This window comes from Rhinolophus hipposideros, assembly GCF_964194185.1.
Source record: "Rhinolophus hipposideros genome assembly, chromosome: 20".
Lineage (NCBI taxonomy): Eukaryota > Metazoa > Chordata > Mammalia > Chiroptera > Rhinolophidae > Rhinolophus > Rhinolophus hipposideros.
Genome location: NC_138066.1, coordinates 38,214,700 through 38,230,782, shown reverse-complemented (window position 1 = coordinate 38,230,782; position 16,083 = coordinate 38,214,700). Strand labels below are relative to the sequence as shown.

Sequence of the window (16,083 nt, the reverse complement as noted above, 5' to 3'; positions counted from 1 at the left end):
GGCTCCCTGTCGTGTTGAGGGGAGCAAATGGGGAGGGGAGAGGGGACGAGACTTGAAGCGCTACACAATCTAAGGCACAGCTGTGCTATATATAGCCCAAGGGAGCTGAGTGACCAGACAGGGGAAGGGAGGGACGTGCAGCTTTTGCCTGGAGCTAAGGAAAGCTGTGAGTGAGGGGATGATGAAGAATGAGCTGCAAAAGGAACAGAAGATGCTCCGAGTTGGGATTGAACTGGGAAGGGCCTAGGCTGAAGGGCTAGGGGAGTCTCAGGGGAGGAAACATTAGGTCATGTACTGTGTTTCCCGAAAATAAGACCGGGTCTCAGAGTAACTTTTGCTCTAAAAGACGCATTAGGGCTTATGTTCAGGGGATGTCATCCTGAGAAATCGTGCTAGGACTTATTTTCTGGTTAGGTCTTATTTTCGGGGGAACACGGTAGTAATGTGTTCAAGGACTTGAGGAACAAAGAATGGGGTAACAGGAACCAGGCAGGAGCAGTGGAAGTTTCCAGATGACGTGGCCAGGCTGAGGCAGCCTCTAGAGGTGCCTGGGGTGGGAAGGGTGTGACACCCCCCTCCTTCTAAAACCAGGCACTGGGTTCCAAGGACCTTGCAGCAATTGTCCAAGGACAGCCCCAAGAGCCACGGCCTGGGCCAGGAAAATGCTTTTGGTACCCACTAATCTTTCTGGCGAGACTGCTCACATAGCATTTGAAAAGATTCTAAGAGTGTGGTAATGGTAATTAGAAGGCTGAATCAGACTGTAGTGGTGCTGATGCTATAAAATCAGGTCTGGTGAAGGAACAGTCCTGAGCTGCGAAGGGCACCGGTAGTGACCTCTGTCTTGGACAACGAATGGATGATCAGAGATTTGAAATGTTCTGTTAAGTCCTTGTGTTGGATGCTTTTGAATACCCAAATACCCAGCTTTCTCTAAAGCACACTATAGGAAGGGACTGTCTTGAGAGCCTACAAGGTTTAGGCACTTTAGGTGTTTTACTTAATCCTCACAACAGCCCCAACAGGTAGATCTCATTATCCCCATTTTACAGATGAGAAACCAAGGCTCTGAGAGTTTTAAGTAATTTAGCCAGATCACACAGCAAGTAAAGGGCTCAGCTCTCCAACCAATAATGATAACCACTATAGACCACTTTACAACAGACAATGAACAAATAACAATAATGTGATTTCATGTATATTTCATCATCTCATTCTCACACCGTCTTAGAAATACGAGTAAACGAGTACAAACAGCTGGGCAGAGCAGACTTCTGTACCCAGGGCTTCCAGTCATTCAAGGACAGTGCACCTACCCCACTGCCTCTCGCCAAGGCATGGTGGGTCTTGTGCAAGCCCACTGCATCTGGGCATGTCTGAAAGTCCTCGCCTGGTGGGGGTACCAGAGCAGGTCTCTTCATCTCCCATGTGTTTCTCCCCAATCCCAACTCCTGCACAGACTTCCTACCCCTCATTTGCAAGTAAATTGACCTTAATTTAAGATCCAGCGTTAAAACACAAGAAAATGTTATGGGGCTCATCTTACTATTCCTTCCATGCTATACTTGTATTACCTAATCAAAATAATTTTGACAACAACAAAAAATCTGCTTCAGCCAACATCCCTGTGGCGGGGAGAAGCAGTATAATGTGTCCCACAGGTTAGCTGAAACTGCTGGGGATTATGGGGGCAGGCGGTTGTGTTACTTCTTTAACAATTCTTATTATGACAGGGCTTCCACTTGCCAACAGGGAGATTTCTCAAATCCTACCTCTCTGGGCCTCTGTTCCCATCCCCCAGCACAGAAAAATCTGCTCTGAGTTTACCAGCCAAATGGGGACCCTGGAAAATGTGTAATGGAAATAGTGACACACTGCAGTCTTCAAGTTGACCCTACAGTTCCCAAACCACCAGAGCCCCAGGGCGACTCTCAAAGTTCTCAAACTGGGTTTTGATCCTTTCCTGCCTGAGCCCCATGTGAATAAAAACTGATGTTGTTCTCACAGCACCAGGCTCCACCACTCCCTGCCAGAGGCTGGAAACCAGACCCATTTTCCTGTTCGAAACTTGAGGCTTTTCTCATTTCTTCCCTCTAGCAATCTTTTTGTGCTAGGAATGGTGAGCCTTCATTCACACATTCACTCTGAATATACTTGCTTAGCACCTGGGCTAAGCTGGCCTCTGCTCTGGAAGCTGGGATGGATGCTGTGGCCCTTGCCTTCAGGGATCTCATATTCTAGTGGACACCCTGGTTTGTTCTGGACCCTGGTTCGGCGATCTCCTGGCTTAGGTTTCGGGTCTCAGTTTCTCCCCATTAACTGGATTAAAGAATGCCACTAGCTAGCAGGGTGATAGAAGAGAGAAGTAAGAGTCCTGACAAGGAGACAAAAGCCTTCGGTCATAGTTCTGGTGGTTTTTTTTTTAACTATCTACAGGTAAAACAACTTAGCTTCCTTGAGTCTCATTATTTCCACCTTTAACAAGTTGTACTACCAGAAGAGAGACAGGACTGCAGGTTTGGTAGTGTGGGCGAGGAAGAAACTTTCCTTTACTCTTCTAGGTTCTTTCAGTTGATCTAATAATCAAATAGACATGAGATAGATTAACAAAATGACCAAATTTAATTATGTAATACCTATGGGAACCCCACATGCAGGAGAGGTTCAGAGACAAAAAGGAAAAATGAGATCTAATATGGCGTTGTGAGCTAAGGATAAGGTACGGCAGGGGCAAGGTCATTCGCAGGGTGATGAGAACAAATTGTTCAATAATTAAAAGTTTGTCCTGCCCTCTAGATACATCATAAAAATTTATTTCCGGTGACAACTCTTATTATGGGCAAGGCCCCTAACTTAAATTGTTTAAGGGAGAGGTAAATGTTTCTCGTGAGCCCCCAGGATCTCAATTGCCTTCAGCTCAAAATAATTCACATGCCAAAGTGGCCCATCTTGGAGAGGCCTGTTCTGAACCCCTTCAGTAGTAAGGTAACAGATACAGTGTATTGTTCCCAATCTCCATGGAGAATGGGCAATGCTAAAAGATGGGAAGCCTTCCCTGGCAGATTCATCTAGGAATTGAAAAGAAAATAATACCTGATAATATTGCATGACATTTGATCATATATATAATTTACATATAATATATAATACATACCTGCTTTTATATTATTTATATATAATACATACATATATAATCAAATGTTTTAACACCATTTAAAAAGTTTTTATTGAGTCCTGTTATGCCACACAAAAGTGTACAGTTCAGAAATGGCAGCTGAACACACCTGTGCATTTAGCATCCAGATTAAGAGCAGAATAGGAACAGCCCCCAAAAGGCCCCCTCACGTCCCCTTCCATAATTATCCTTCCTTTAGGGTAACCACCATCCTTACTGCTAACAGCACAGATTCCTTTTGCCTGTTTTTGAACTTTAGATAAATGGAAGGTTTTGTGAGTCATGTGTCTTGTTATGTGTAATTGTAGATTGTTCATTCTCATTGCTGCATAATGTACGATTGTGTAAATATAACACAATTTATCCTTTCTGCGGTTGATGGGCACTTTGGGTAGTTTCCAGTCTTTGGGCTATTACAAATAGTGCTGCTATTAATACTGTAGAACAAGTATTTCGGTGAACGTTTGTACACATTTATGTGGAATTCCCATGGAATTGCAGTCAGTGTATTCATAGGTTCAGCTTTAGTAGATATGACCAGTTTTCCAAAGTGATTTGTACCAATTTACACTACATCAGCAATATGTGAGTGGCTTAATATTTCAATCGGCATGTACAATAATGTCGTCCTGTGTTATTTTAGCTAATATGTTCTTTATTCGTATTTTCATTAAAATAATTAGAGTCTTCACACCGTCATTTTAAGTACATTTGTAGAGAGGTAATGTGACAATGAGGGATGGTGGGGAGACTGGGGCACGACAAGTACTCAGGAAAGAGAACTTAAGTACAGAAGGGATAGTGCCTGCCCTGGATAAACAGCTGTGACTCAGAAGTAACTGCCACTTGAAAATGGAGGCTCAAACTGAGCAAATTTTTTGACATTTTAGTGAGAAGTCAGAAATCCGGATTTTTAAAATTTGGCAATTAACTCATATATTTAGAAATATATGAATTTTAGCCAGTACAATTACTGGCCCAACAAAACTTTGTCTGTGGGCTGATGTCCAGCCCTAAAGTTTTCAACCTCGACCAGCTATTAGGCTCTCGCTTTTGGGGTGGGAGTGGGAGACTGATCTGTCGCAAGTCACCTCAGTTGTTAGAGCTTAATTTCCTCTCAGGTCAAAGAGGTAAAATGAAAGCCTATCCTTTTGTATAGTGATGGTCAAATGAGATAATTCAGGAGTACGGGAGTTGTCAAACGCTACACAAAGTCAAGTGCTTTTCCCACCTCCTGAATTGTCTTCCCTTGTTGGGCACTTACTCTACTTCAAGTAGTTGAGGACTTTTCAGATTCTTACCAGGCAGTGTAAGACTGGAGATTCCTATGCCTACAAATTTTTAGGAAGTCTTTAGCCTCCTGGGGTGCAAGGGGTTAAGAGGAAATGGACTATTAGTAGGGTCTCGCTAATCCGAGAAGTCCAGGACTTCAAATGTATCTAGAAACGGCTCTGAAAGTCACGCCTTAAAGGAGCCAGGCTAGCTAGCCCACCGAGGGCTTGCAGGAGCCTCGAGTAATTGTAGCGCAGAACCTAGAAAGGGGCATCAGCATGCCGTATAACACCTGGCCAAAGCTTTGACGGAGCGCACGGAGGAAGACTCGGGGGCCGGGTGGACCCACTCAGGATACCCAGGTAAGGGCGTGTCCTCACGGTGCCGTTAGTCGCTCACTCCAATGCGGCCCTGCCGGCGGGGCACCCCGGTCCCGGGAATCAAGCTGGAGGAACGAATTGTCCCAGCTAAGTCTGCGCCCACAGCGGGTCCAGACTCCGCGCGGGCGAGTCCCACACACGCCGCGCCTCCGCTGCGTCCCGGACCGCGCCAAGGTAGAGGCTCACGCCGCCGCCCACGCGTTCCGGGACGCCCCCTCCCACCCGAGGGCCACGTGCCGCGCGCCCCCCGCTCCCAGGCCGCGGCGGGACGCCCCCGCCCCCATCGCGGCGCGTAGTGCGCAGGCGCCTCCCCGCGGGTCCGGGCGGCGGCGGGATCGGCTTCGGCCTCGGCTGTAGACTGGCGAAGGCTGCGGCGGCAGCGGCGGCAAAAGAGGAGGAAGAGGAGAGGCGAGGGTGGCGGCGAAGGCGATGGCGACGCGGGGCACATGAGGCGGCGGCCGGCGGGACGGGCCGAGGCCCGGCGGAGGAGGCGGCTCCGGGGGACCCCGCCGCCCGGTGAGGGACGGCCGCAGGGCCGGCTGAAGAGCGGCGAGCTAGGGGCGGGGCCCGGCGTGGGGTGGGGGGGCGAGGGAACTTGTGGGGGGGCGGGAGAGGGGCCGGGGAGGACGGGGTCCGGGGGAGAGGGGCTGGAAGGCGGGACGAGGCGCCGCCGAGGGGTTCCCGCCGAGCCCCGAGGGGCGTCGCCACCCGCGGCCCGCCGCCGCCCCCGGCGCACCCTCCCGCTTTGTCCCCAATCGCGCGGTTCCCTAATTGGGAGGGAAACGGCTCGGAGGTGGGCCCGGGCCGCGGCGGCGGGCGGGGAGCCCGGGGGACCCTGGGCGCGCACTTCGGCGGCGCTCCGCGGGGATAGCAACTCCGCCGGGCGGTTAGGGGCGCAGGGCCGCGCCGGCGCTCGGCGGGCTGGTCTTTGTCTCCGACGCCGGCCCCTGACATCGCTCCCCGCGGCGCGGGTTCGTTGGACTCTTCCCTCTAACATCTGGGCGCCAGGACTCCTGCCTCCCGCGCATGTTTCGGAGGAGATTCGGTGCGGAGACTGGAAGGGGTGAAGCTGGGGCGGGGAGAGGGGCAGTCGCCTCTTGATTAACACGTTTTCTTAACTTAAGAGGATTTTCCTCACTTGGTGAAACTTTGGACGACTCTGTGTGTGTGTGTGTGTGTGTGTGTGATCTCACTTCGGGAAACTTTGGATGACTGTGTGTGTGTGTGTGTGTTTCCTTCCGTCTCCAGATTCAAAACTAAGGGAAGGCGCTAACGCTGTGATTGTGGGCAGTTGTGTGGTTGGCCGCAGCGTTTGGAGCTTTTGAGTTGTAAAGATTTAGGGGAATGTGTGGTTTAGAATTAGTTTTTCGCGGTGGTGTCTTCGATTGCGATTTCTTTTTCTTTGCGAAATGGGCGAGTTCGGTTTTATCATTTGCAGGAATTTTTGTTCATTGAGAAGTGGCAGTGGTACAGGTTCTTTGTGCTCACGCTTTATTTTCTTAGCCTCAAGTTGGAATCGAGTAAATCAAGTTGGAATGAGTTCTGGGTAAGCGTTATCTTGTATTCTTAAGTTTAAAATTGTCGTACATTCGTGTTGTGTATACGTTTAAGTGACAATATGGGAAAGCACTATAAAAATCGAACTACTAATGAAAGGGATTTTAATTCCCTGATAAACAGAGAACAGCACATTTTAAGCACTTTATATGCATAAAAAGGGATTGATAATGTAATCTTAGGATCAAATCCTTTACCCCCTAAAGAGGTTTTAGGTATTATTCAGAATAAAAATGCAGAAAAATAAACTTAGTTACAGAGCTCCTGACTAAAAATACTGTGAATTGTGATTATGTTTACTGGGGGGGGTTATTTTTTGGAATTTAGCGTAGAGTTGTATATTGCAGTTGCTTTGGATTTCTTAAGTGCTATGTAATGGTAGAATTAAAGAAACACAAAATAACTTCTGGGTAAAAGGTAAAAAGCTCTGGTAAACAAACCTCTCAGTGTCCTCCAAATCTTTGTGAGCCGAGTGTGGTAGGTAAAGGACATTTTGAAGAGAATACATCCAAGTTACATGCAAGTTCTCCTTTTATTATTTGTCCTAATTTGTAATGGTTTACTATTATTTAATGTCTTACACTTCTGTGCACTCTTCCAAAGCAGTTCAAACATCCTTTCCAAAAGTCAATGCGTTTAGCTTTTTTTTAGGTTGTGTGACTTTAGAATTGGTTTTCTACTTGTGCTAGGTAGCCACACAGTTTTCTTAAAAAGGAGCAAAGGACTCCTTTCTATTCAGTTCATGAAGGCAGAATTGAATTTTAGCCTTAAATCCAAAGGATTTATATGCATAAAGTTGTAATCCAAAGGATTTAAGAGGGTAACATATTTTGAACAGAACAGTCTTACTTATAAATACTGTTATCCCTTAATGATTATTTTTTATGCTTGTTTCATGATTGTAAAACTCAGCCAAAGGAAAGGGATGCAGGGTCTGTCTCTGATTTGCCCACTCTCCTAACCACTCACCCCCATCTCCAGGCTCATCTATCAGTTCAGTAATTGGGCTCCCAGAATACAAAATACATAATGAAAATCCAGAGCATAATTCTCTTAATAAATATATAGTTTGTTCCATGCCTAAATCAAGTTCACAGTGATAAGTTCCAAAAGGCTGTTTTTTTATTTGAAGTTTGTTCACATTTCAAAATAAATGAGAAGTGTTCCTTTTGTTATTTATAATATTAATCTGAATAGTTAAGTGAAACTGGGAATATAATTACGTATTTTTGAGCTTATGCTTTTCAGGTAGCAAAGAAACGTGTGGCTCCTATCCAAAATATGTGATGATAATTTAGGCAAAGAAAGGATGGGATTAGTTTTTTGCTTTTGTAGACTATTCCTTTGAAAATATGTATGAGGACAATTTTAGCTGATATCATTAACCTGAAACTTAGACGTAGAAAACAGTTCTTAATTGTTAATATCAGCTAAGTGCCAACAATTGTTTTTCAAACATACTGCTATAACTGATGAGTTTAGTTGTGTGGATGTAAAGACCTATTCTGTTATTCTGTTCAATCTGAGCGTTGGTATTTTCTACAACTCTCCAAGAGTGAATGAATGGCCAACCAGTCAATACTGGCTGACTTACTGAGTATACATCCTTGAGTTTTGCAAACACTGCAGTGGCTGACAGCACTTGGGTTTATCATTCAGACCTGTGGAATGTGTTGCCCCAAGGGTGTTTTTTTTTCCTAAGGCAAAGATGAGATCTCTGTAGGTAATATTCTATTTCTAAAGAAGTGAAATAGTCTGTGGAATGAGTAGAACCCTCAGGTAAACCTTATTCTTTGAGGCTATATTGTTGTAGCACCAGCACAATTTAGACAAAAGTGTTCTAGTGCCTACACATTCATTCAGTGAACCTTCCCCTCCCCTTTTCAGTCAAACACTTATGTTACATCTGAACTAGATAGATGCTGATGATTCAAAGATGAATACGTGGTTTTTACTCTCAAAATGTTTATAGTTTAACATGCTAAAAAGGTTTAGCAATCTGGAAATTATCTAAAAATCTTTGAAACAAAAGAAATGTGTAGGATTGCAGAATAAGTTTTGATGTTTGTCTCTATAGAAATCAATAAACTTCACACACCCCTATTCTTATCCTCTAATCTCTAAACTGTATTCAAGTCTCAAATAGTTATAAATATTATTTTTATCTACATCTTTGTAGGCTATCAGTTTTGACCGAATTTGTTGTTACCAGTTTTGACTGAGTTTATAACATTCCTTTTGGGAAATGTTCAGAGTTAAGTGGATCTGGACTCTATTTTTAGGGAATTCCCTTTGACTCATTCTTGGATCTTGTTTTCCTAATTGCCCATTCAGAGTAGGTGTTTATTTGGATTCACAAATTTCCTTCCTGACATACTCTCTTCTCTTGGGTTCTGATTATCCCTCCTTGCTCTCTGGCTCTTCCTTCAGGCTGCCCCATGCCTCTCTTCTACCAGATCTTTAACTGATGGTCTTTCTCAAGTCTTGTTTCTTAGTCTTCCTTCAGTCCCACTCTAATTTGGATCTATTTTGTGGCTTCAGTTATCATACATATTTTGAATACTCCCAAATTTTAATCTGTAGTTCAGACCCTTTTTCTGATCCCAGCTGTCTGCTCAACAGCTCCTCTTAGATGTTTGAGCTACTTTAAATTGAGTTGCCCAGACTGAGCTCTTGATCTTGGCTCCAAACCTAGACCTTTTACAATGTACCCTGTTTTAGTAAGTGGCTCTATCAACAACTTACTGAGGCCAGACTCTTGCCCCATCCTAATCTAGGCCACATTTTCCTAAGTCTATTATAATCAATTCTAAGTGTGTTTTCCTTGTTTTCACTTTTGTAAAAATAAAAAAATAAAGAAAGATATATTTAAGACAGAAAAAAATAATAATACAGTAAATATTTGCACACCCACCTTGCAGCTTAAGAAATAAAACATTACCAGTACAGTTGAAGTCTTCTGTGTTTCCCTACTTGATTGCATGCTCCCTGCCACCTCCATTGTAGGCATCTTTACCAGTTGGTACCCCAGCACTCAGGCCACAGTTCATTTATATATTCAACAATTGTATGAGTGTTTACTCAAACTTCTTTTTTATTTGTAGTTGATGATTGTACTGAAGTAACTAACTTCTGACAAAGCTTTTGTTCTTCTAACTGGAAGCCTCCGTTTATGGTTTTTTTCATTGTTAGTCTTAGATGCCAGTACAGAGTTAGGTCCTTAGTAAATGCTTATTGATGCAAATGTATTAATTGTCATGGCCTGATCAATTTTCAGCAGTTTTAATAGAGATAAAAATACAGTGATCATCTGTGGTGTGGTAGTCACGGTGGGGACTCTGTAATCATAGCTAGGCTTGGGCAGGCTGTCAGATGCAATAAAGATATTGAAGATTAGGTTTTTTCTTTGATATACTATTGTAAGTTCCAGTTTTAATTTCTTCCATTTGTTGGGTCAAGTGTCAATATAATTAATGTCCCAAGAAATCTGGACATAGTATACAGTTATATATTAAGGCTGACGTTGACGGTTTTGTTTTTGAGTATTTCACTTCATTGACTTTAAAATTGTTTTTTGGTGTAGGAAATGTATTATCTAGTACAAAATTCTAAAGGTATAAAAGGATACCTAGTGAAAAGTAAGTCTTCTTTTACTCTCTTTTCACTCAGTCCACTCACTTTTTTCTGCCAAAACAATTACTATTTACCTTTTTGTGTGTGAATTCTTCTAAAGATATCCATACATTTAATATTTCACACACACACGTAAATGGTAGTGTGCTAAACACATTATTCTGTAACTTGTGTTTTTCACTAATACATCTTAGTTTGTTTCATATCATTACAGATAGAGCTGTCTCATTCTTTTTGACTACTAGATGTGCTAAAATTTGTGTAACCAATCCCTTACTGGTAGACTTTTAAATTGTTTTCAGCCCATTATCAACAGTGCTGCAGTGAATATTCTTGTACATTATTTTCTACATCTGTGAGCATACTTGAGAATTGAAATTGCTAGGTCAAAAGGTATGTGCATTTTCAATTTAGATCGATATTTCCATATTGTCTCTTAGAGAAGCTATACCAGTTTACCCCACTATTTCCAGTAAAGCACAAAGAATGCCTCTTTTCTGTACACCTTCATTGTCAGTGATCTGTTACCCATATTTTAATCTTTTCAAATTTGATAAATGAAAAGTATTATGTTGGTGTAGTTTTAATTTGCAAATCTTTAATTACAAGTGATACTAAATGTCTTTTCGTATTTTATTTTTAAAAAGCCATTTTGATTTATTTTTCTGAGAACTGTCTCTTCATAACCATTGCATATTTTTCTATTGAGTGGTCTTTTTATTATTAATCTGTTAAAGTTCTTTATGTTTTAGAGAATTTGGCCTTTTATTCTAAGAATTGCAAATAATTTTAAGCATTTAGTATCTTTTAAGTTGCGTACAGCTTTTTTTTTTTTGCTTTCCAGAAATTGTTTGTATATAGAAAAACGTCCATGTTTTCTTCTAACTTTTATGGTTTTGTTTTTAATTTTAAATCTTTGCTCCATCTGGAATTTAAAGATCTGAGTTTAATTTTTTCTGGATGGTTACCCAGAGTAATTCAATATCGTTTGTTGAATATTCCGTCTTTTTTCTATAGTTTTGCAGTGCTACCTTTATCATACATTAAATTCCCGGATGTATTTGGTTCTTCTGTATTCTGTTCCATTCCATTGATTGTTAATCTTTTTGCCAGTTCCACCTGTTAAAATTACTGTAGCTTTATGACACATATCTAGAGGAGCTCGTATGCCCTCTTTACTCTTTCAGAAATTTTCCAACCATTCTTACTATTTATTTTTTTCACATTAAATTTAGAATCAGTTTATTTGCTTCCAAAGAAATCCTCTTGGCATTGTTAGAAATCGAGATGGCTTTACATTTTAGATTAATTTAGGGAGAATTAATATATGGTGCCTTTTTGTATCCAAGAACGTGGCATGCTTTAAGTCTTTAAAGCATTTAAGTCTTTTTTGTTTGTTGGTAGCATTTTTAAGTGTTCTTCATTTAAATCCTGTATGTCTGTTCTGCCTATTTCTAAGTATTTCATCTATTAGTTGCTATTTGTATTTATTTATTTAATAGATTTTATTGGGGAATATTGGGGAACGGGGTGTTTCTCCAGGGCCCATCAGCTCCAAGTCGTTGTCCTTCAATCTAGTTGTGGAGGGCGCAGCTCAGCTCCAAGTACAGTCACTGTTTTCAGTCTTTAGTTGCAAGGGTTGCAGCCCACCATCCCATGCGGGAATTGAACCGACAACCTCGTTGAGAGCTCACGCTCTAACCAACTGTGCCATCTGACCACCCTATTTGTTGCTATTTTAAATGACAACTTTTCTTCAGTTATAGTTACATTAGCTTGTGTGTCACTATCAACTTTTTTAGTGACTTTCTCTATGGTCTTAACATTAAACACTAAACCCACTTAGTATAGCAAAAAAAAAATCATTGGATCCCGAGTTGTATTTAGGCTTTACAGCTAATTAGTTGTGTGATCTTATGCAGGTCATCATGATCTTTGACATCCTCTTCAGTAAATATGGACCTTAGTCTTATACTGTGGTGTCAAACAATGGACCACTGCAGAATAGTTGCAAGATAAGCTTAGAACCCATGCACGTTTTATTGGTGAATTGTATAAGCAATGTCTTACTAATATGTATGATCTTTTCAAATGTAAATGTAGGTTATAGTATGATAAACTACAGATTTATTTTAAGTATTCACCAGTGTATGGTAGTTTTATCTTTGTGTTTTCTCCAAAGACATAATAAACATGTAACCACTATTACATAGGGCTTCAGAGAAATCTTTTGCATTTTACGTAAAGGTCCCCAGACTCTAAAAGTTGGGGATTCCTAGCCTAGCCAATCTCTAATGTTTCTTTTACAATTAATAGTGTATTAACCTATGAAACTGCTTGTGGAAGATTGGGATGACACAGGTGTTTGGTTTTTTTCCTTAAGATAATGATTTTTAAGCTTATAATGTTTGAATTGTTAGTTCTTGGGATCTATTTTTAAAAGACCTGATTGACAAGCCTATCTAGATTTGTGCAGAAAATGCTTTAGTGAGAGAGGCACTGTCGTACTCTCTGTTGTTTGTGTGTCTAAATCACGTAGCTTGCTTTGACCTCACATTCCAATTCAGTCACAGGTGCTCGTGATGAGAGCTTTGTGTTCATTACAGGTGGAGCAGTTCAAGCAGACGTGCGCTGTTCAGATTCACTTGGGAAGGAAAGCTTTCTTTTGAGTTTGGAAAAATTATTAGGAATTGGAGGAGTGTCTTCGTTTTTTAATTGAGTTGTATATCCTATTGTAGTTGAACTTGGAAAAGAAAAGAGGATGGAAAAATATATTTATGATTTGAAGTGTGTCCTAGGAGGAAAATTATATACATAGTTTGCAAAATATTCTATTTTGATTACCAGTTCATTTTGGTTACTGGTTCAATGAGAAATTTTAAGCAACTGTAGCATTTTGAACCCCAGCTAGAATGAATGCTCTTAATAGTTAGAAGCTTTATTTCCTATTGCTTTTCATTTATTTTGCCTCAGAAAACTGTTTTTTTTGCCTTTGTTGGTTTGAAATTAACGTACATATCCGTGTAGCTTCTTGAGAGAGAAAAATGGAGATGAGATCAGTGCTCATAATAGTAGTCTTACATTCTTAGATTCCAGTTTTGAAGTAACAGATTATGTTGGTTTAAAAAGTTCATCTATGGCAATATATTAACATTTAGTATTTCATCTTGAGAGATTACATCTTTTGGGTTTGTAGTGAATCTTATGGGCATATTCTTATCCCAACTGAAGAATCTTTGACGTGAAAGATAGAAAACGAAGTGGAGTGATTAGGACAGGACGTGTGAGTTTTGTAACATTTTCACATGTCAAGTACACACTTAATAGAACTCACTTGTAATGGACAATGGTAAGTTTTTGGTGGCTGTTTTAATAATCAATTGGTCAAATAAAGGTAACTCCTTCCAAATACTCAATGTCAGACACTCAGTAACCAGCAGGTAGCAATGGCAACAATTCTGTATTTCAAGGAAATACTGGGTATGTTAATTTTCTGTGTTGCTTTTGGACCGTTTTATAATGAGTCTCTAAAGAATTGAGAAGAGCAGCATTATGATACGAATAAGCTGCTGTATAAGACATCATGTCAGAGTACTACTATCTTTTGATATATCCTGACAAATTAAGAATTACCCTCTAGACTCATCATCCTATATTTTAATCTGGAGTATAATTTTATATAAGTTCTGTCTTGGACCCCCTTATGCAAGAGGGTGTAATAACAGTACCAGAGATTCTATGAGATGTTAACATTTTTCTGTGATGTATCCATTACTTAACTAGGTCTTTATGAATGTATGCAAATATAATGAAATTTGTACCCCGACCTACTTTTAAATTTCTCTCGGGGATTTTGCTGCGTGGTAAAGCTTTGCCAACTCCATTATTACATGCTATTGTAGAAAATACTGAAAAGCAAATTATCTATAAGCCATTGTTAATGTTGGTATATTTCTACTCAGACGTATTATTTTATTGGGCTTTTTTGTTTGTTAGCTTGTTTCTGTCTCTTTGTTACATTATGAGCTTTTTCCCACATAATGAACTAATCTTTAAAAACAGGCCACAAGTTGGCAGGCATTTTTCAGCCAGTAAGATCTCAATATTATTTAAATATTTTTTCTATTAGTTGTCAACATGAAAAAAAAGGAGACAGGTAACTTGATGCATGCCCTTTGGAAAAGTACTGACCTACTAAAGCTGACATATACGAGCCTATGACTAGCATTTCTGCTTCTAGGTGTGCAGCAGAAATGCACACGTACGTTCACTAGAAGACGTATGTGGAATGTTCATAGTAGCTCATTCATAACAGCCCCAAACCGGAAACTGCTCGAGTACCAATCAGCAGTGAATGGATGAACTGTGATCTACTCACAGAATGGCAATATAATAAAGCGAAGAAAATGAACAGATGAGAACTAAATGCAACAGGATTGGTGACTCTCAACAGATGTTGGACAAAATAAATCAGACACAAAAGAGTATATTCTTTATGATTCCAATATAAGAGAGTCCATTCTGTATGATTCCATTTATATAAAGTTCAAGAACAGGTGAAACCAGTGGGTATCCTTGTGGTGTGACACTGTTCTCCAAGGGCCATTTGGCACAACTGAAAGGCCAGGGTTACTGCAAAACATCCTACAGTGCACAGGACACTTCTGCAACAGAGAATTATCCAAAATGTCAGTAGTGCCAAAGCTGGCCCTGGGCGAAACTAATCTGTGCTGTTAGAGTAAGGATGGTTGTTTCATGCATGAAGGGTATGAAGGGGCATAATTGTGGCTCTGGGTGGTCGGTAATGTTTTGTTCTCGATTTCAGTGCTGGCTGCATGGGTGTGTTTAGTTTGTGAAAATTCTTTAAGCTGTACACTTAACATTTGTGCACCTTTCTCTAGGTAGTTTAGACGTCAATAAAAAATGTACCAAAAAATCCAACGTCACATAAAAATCCAGGTTGAAGACTTTTTTTGAAAGGTATGACAACCTGGTAACTCCTTGAGCTGTAGCCAATAGGCAGCGGGCCCCCTCCCACCCCCGTAGTTGCCGCTTGTGTTCTCCAGGCCCCACTTTCCTATTCCAGTTACTGTATCACCTCCCTGGGATTTAGACATGTTAAAAATGTCTTAAACAGCTTTATTGAGATATAACTCACATACCATAGAGTTCACCTATTTAAAGTATCCAATTCAGTGTTTTTAGTATACCCACAGGGTTGTGTAGCTATCACCACAATCTAATTTTAGAATATATTTGTTCCCCCCAAAAGAGAGTTAATCCCTATTAGCAGTTACTCGCTATTCCCCCCCATCCCTAGGCAACCACTAGTCTTTTCATCTCTATATAATTGTAGACATTGGAATTTTGTGATCTCTGTTCTAAAACAAGGTTTATAATGGTTGTACAATATTTCATCATACAGGTTAGCTTCTAAGTTATGTAAAATTATTTTATTGGGCATTTATTTAGGATAAGTTACTAGATGGTGGAATTACTGATCAAAGGATATAAACATTCTCAGGTTCCTGATAGCTATCATCACAATGCCTTCCAGAAAGATTGTCCCAGACCATCCTCACCATCAGTGTTTTTTTTGCAAATTTTGTATTGTGAACCTAGTCATGTTTGCAATTAGTATTTATTATCTATTTTATCTTAGATATGTTGTTTTCCTAGACTGATCGGACAGTTGGTTAGACCTAAGCCTAAGCTGTTTTGGACAAGTGTGCCAATACTGCCCTTTTTTACATGAAGACAGCACCACTTAAGATGCATTGTGAATGAATGCATTATCCCAGGTTCCCCATACTTCTCCAGCTGGTTCCTGAAGGTTCTTATGTTCAAATTAGAATGGCTGTTTGCCAGCATAAATTGACACTTCAACCCACAATAGTGTATTCTGTTTCCTTGTTGGTTAATAGAGCCAAGATTTCAAAATACTTTCTTTCCATTAGGTTTTATAATTTGATTCACAATAAATTATACTTTGTGTTTCTCAAATATTGTCCATAGCCAAGAGCTCTTTTGAAAACCAAGTTGTTTTCATGTTTGTAATACATAAAT

General features: G+C 40.6%; 1 protein-coding gene across 4 annotated transcripts in view; it reads left to right on the top strand.

The window, feature by feature from the left end:
* The first annotated feature begins 4,591 nt into the window (after positions 1-4,591).
* GJC1 (gap junction protein gamma 1) overlaps positions 4,592-16,083 on the top strand; it is a 31,763-nt gene continuing 20,271 nt past the window's right edge. Inside the window, exon 1 of one of the 4 annotated variants that reach the window (XM_081028220.1) lies at positions 4,592-4,809. The gene's annotated coding sequence lies outside the window, so the exon portion shown is untranslated. Of the gene's footprint in view, positions 4,810-5,142; positions 5,344-5,626; positions 5,873-6,086; positions 6,374-16,083 lie in introns of those variants that run through there. The other 3 variants (XM_081028216.1, XM_081028217.1, XM_081028218.1) reach the window with 3 other exon arrangements.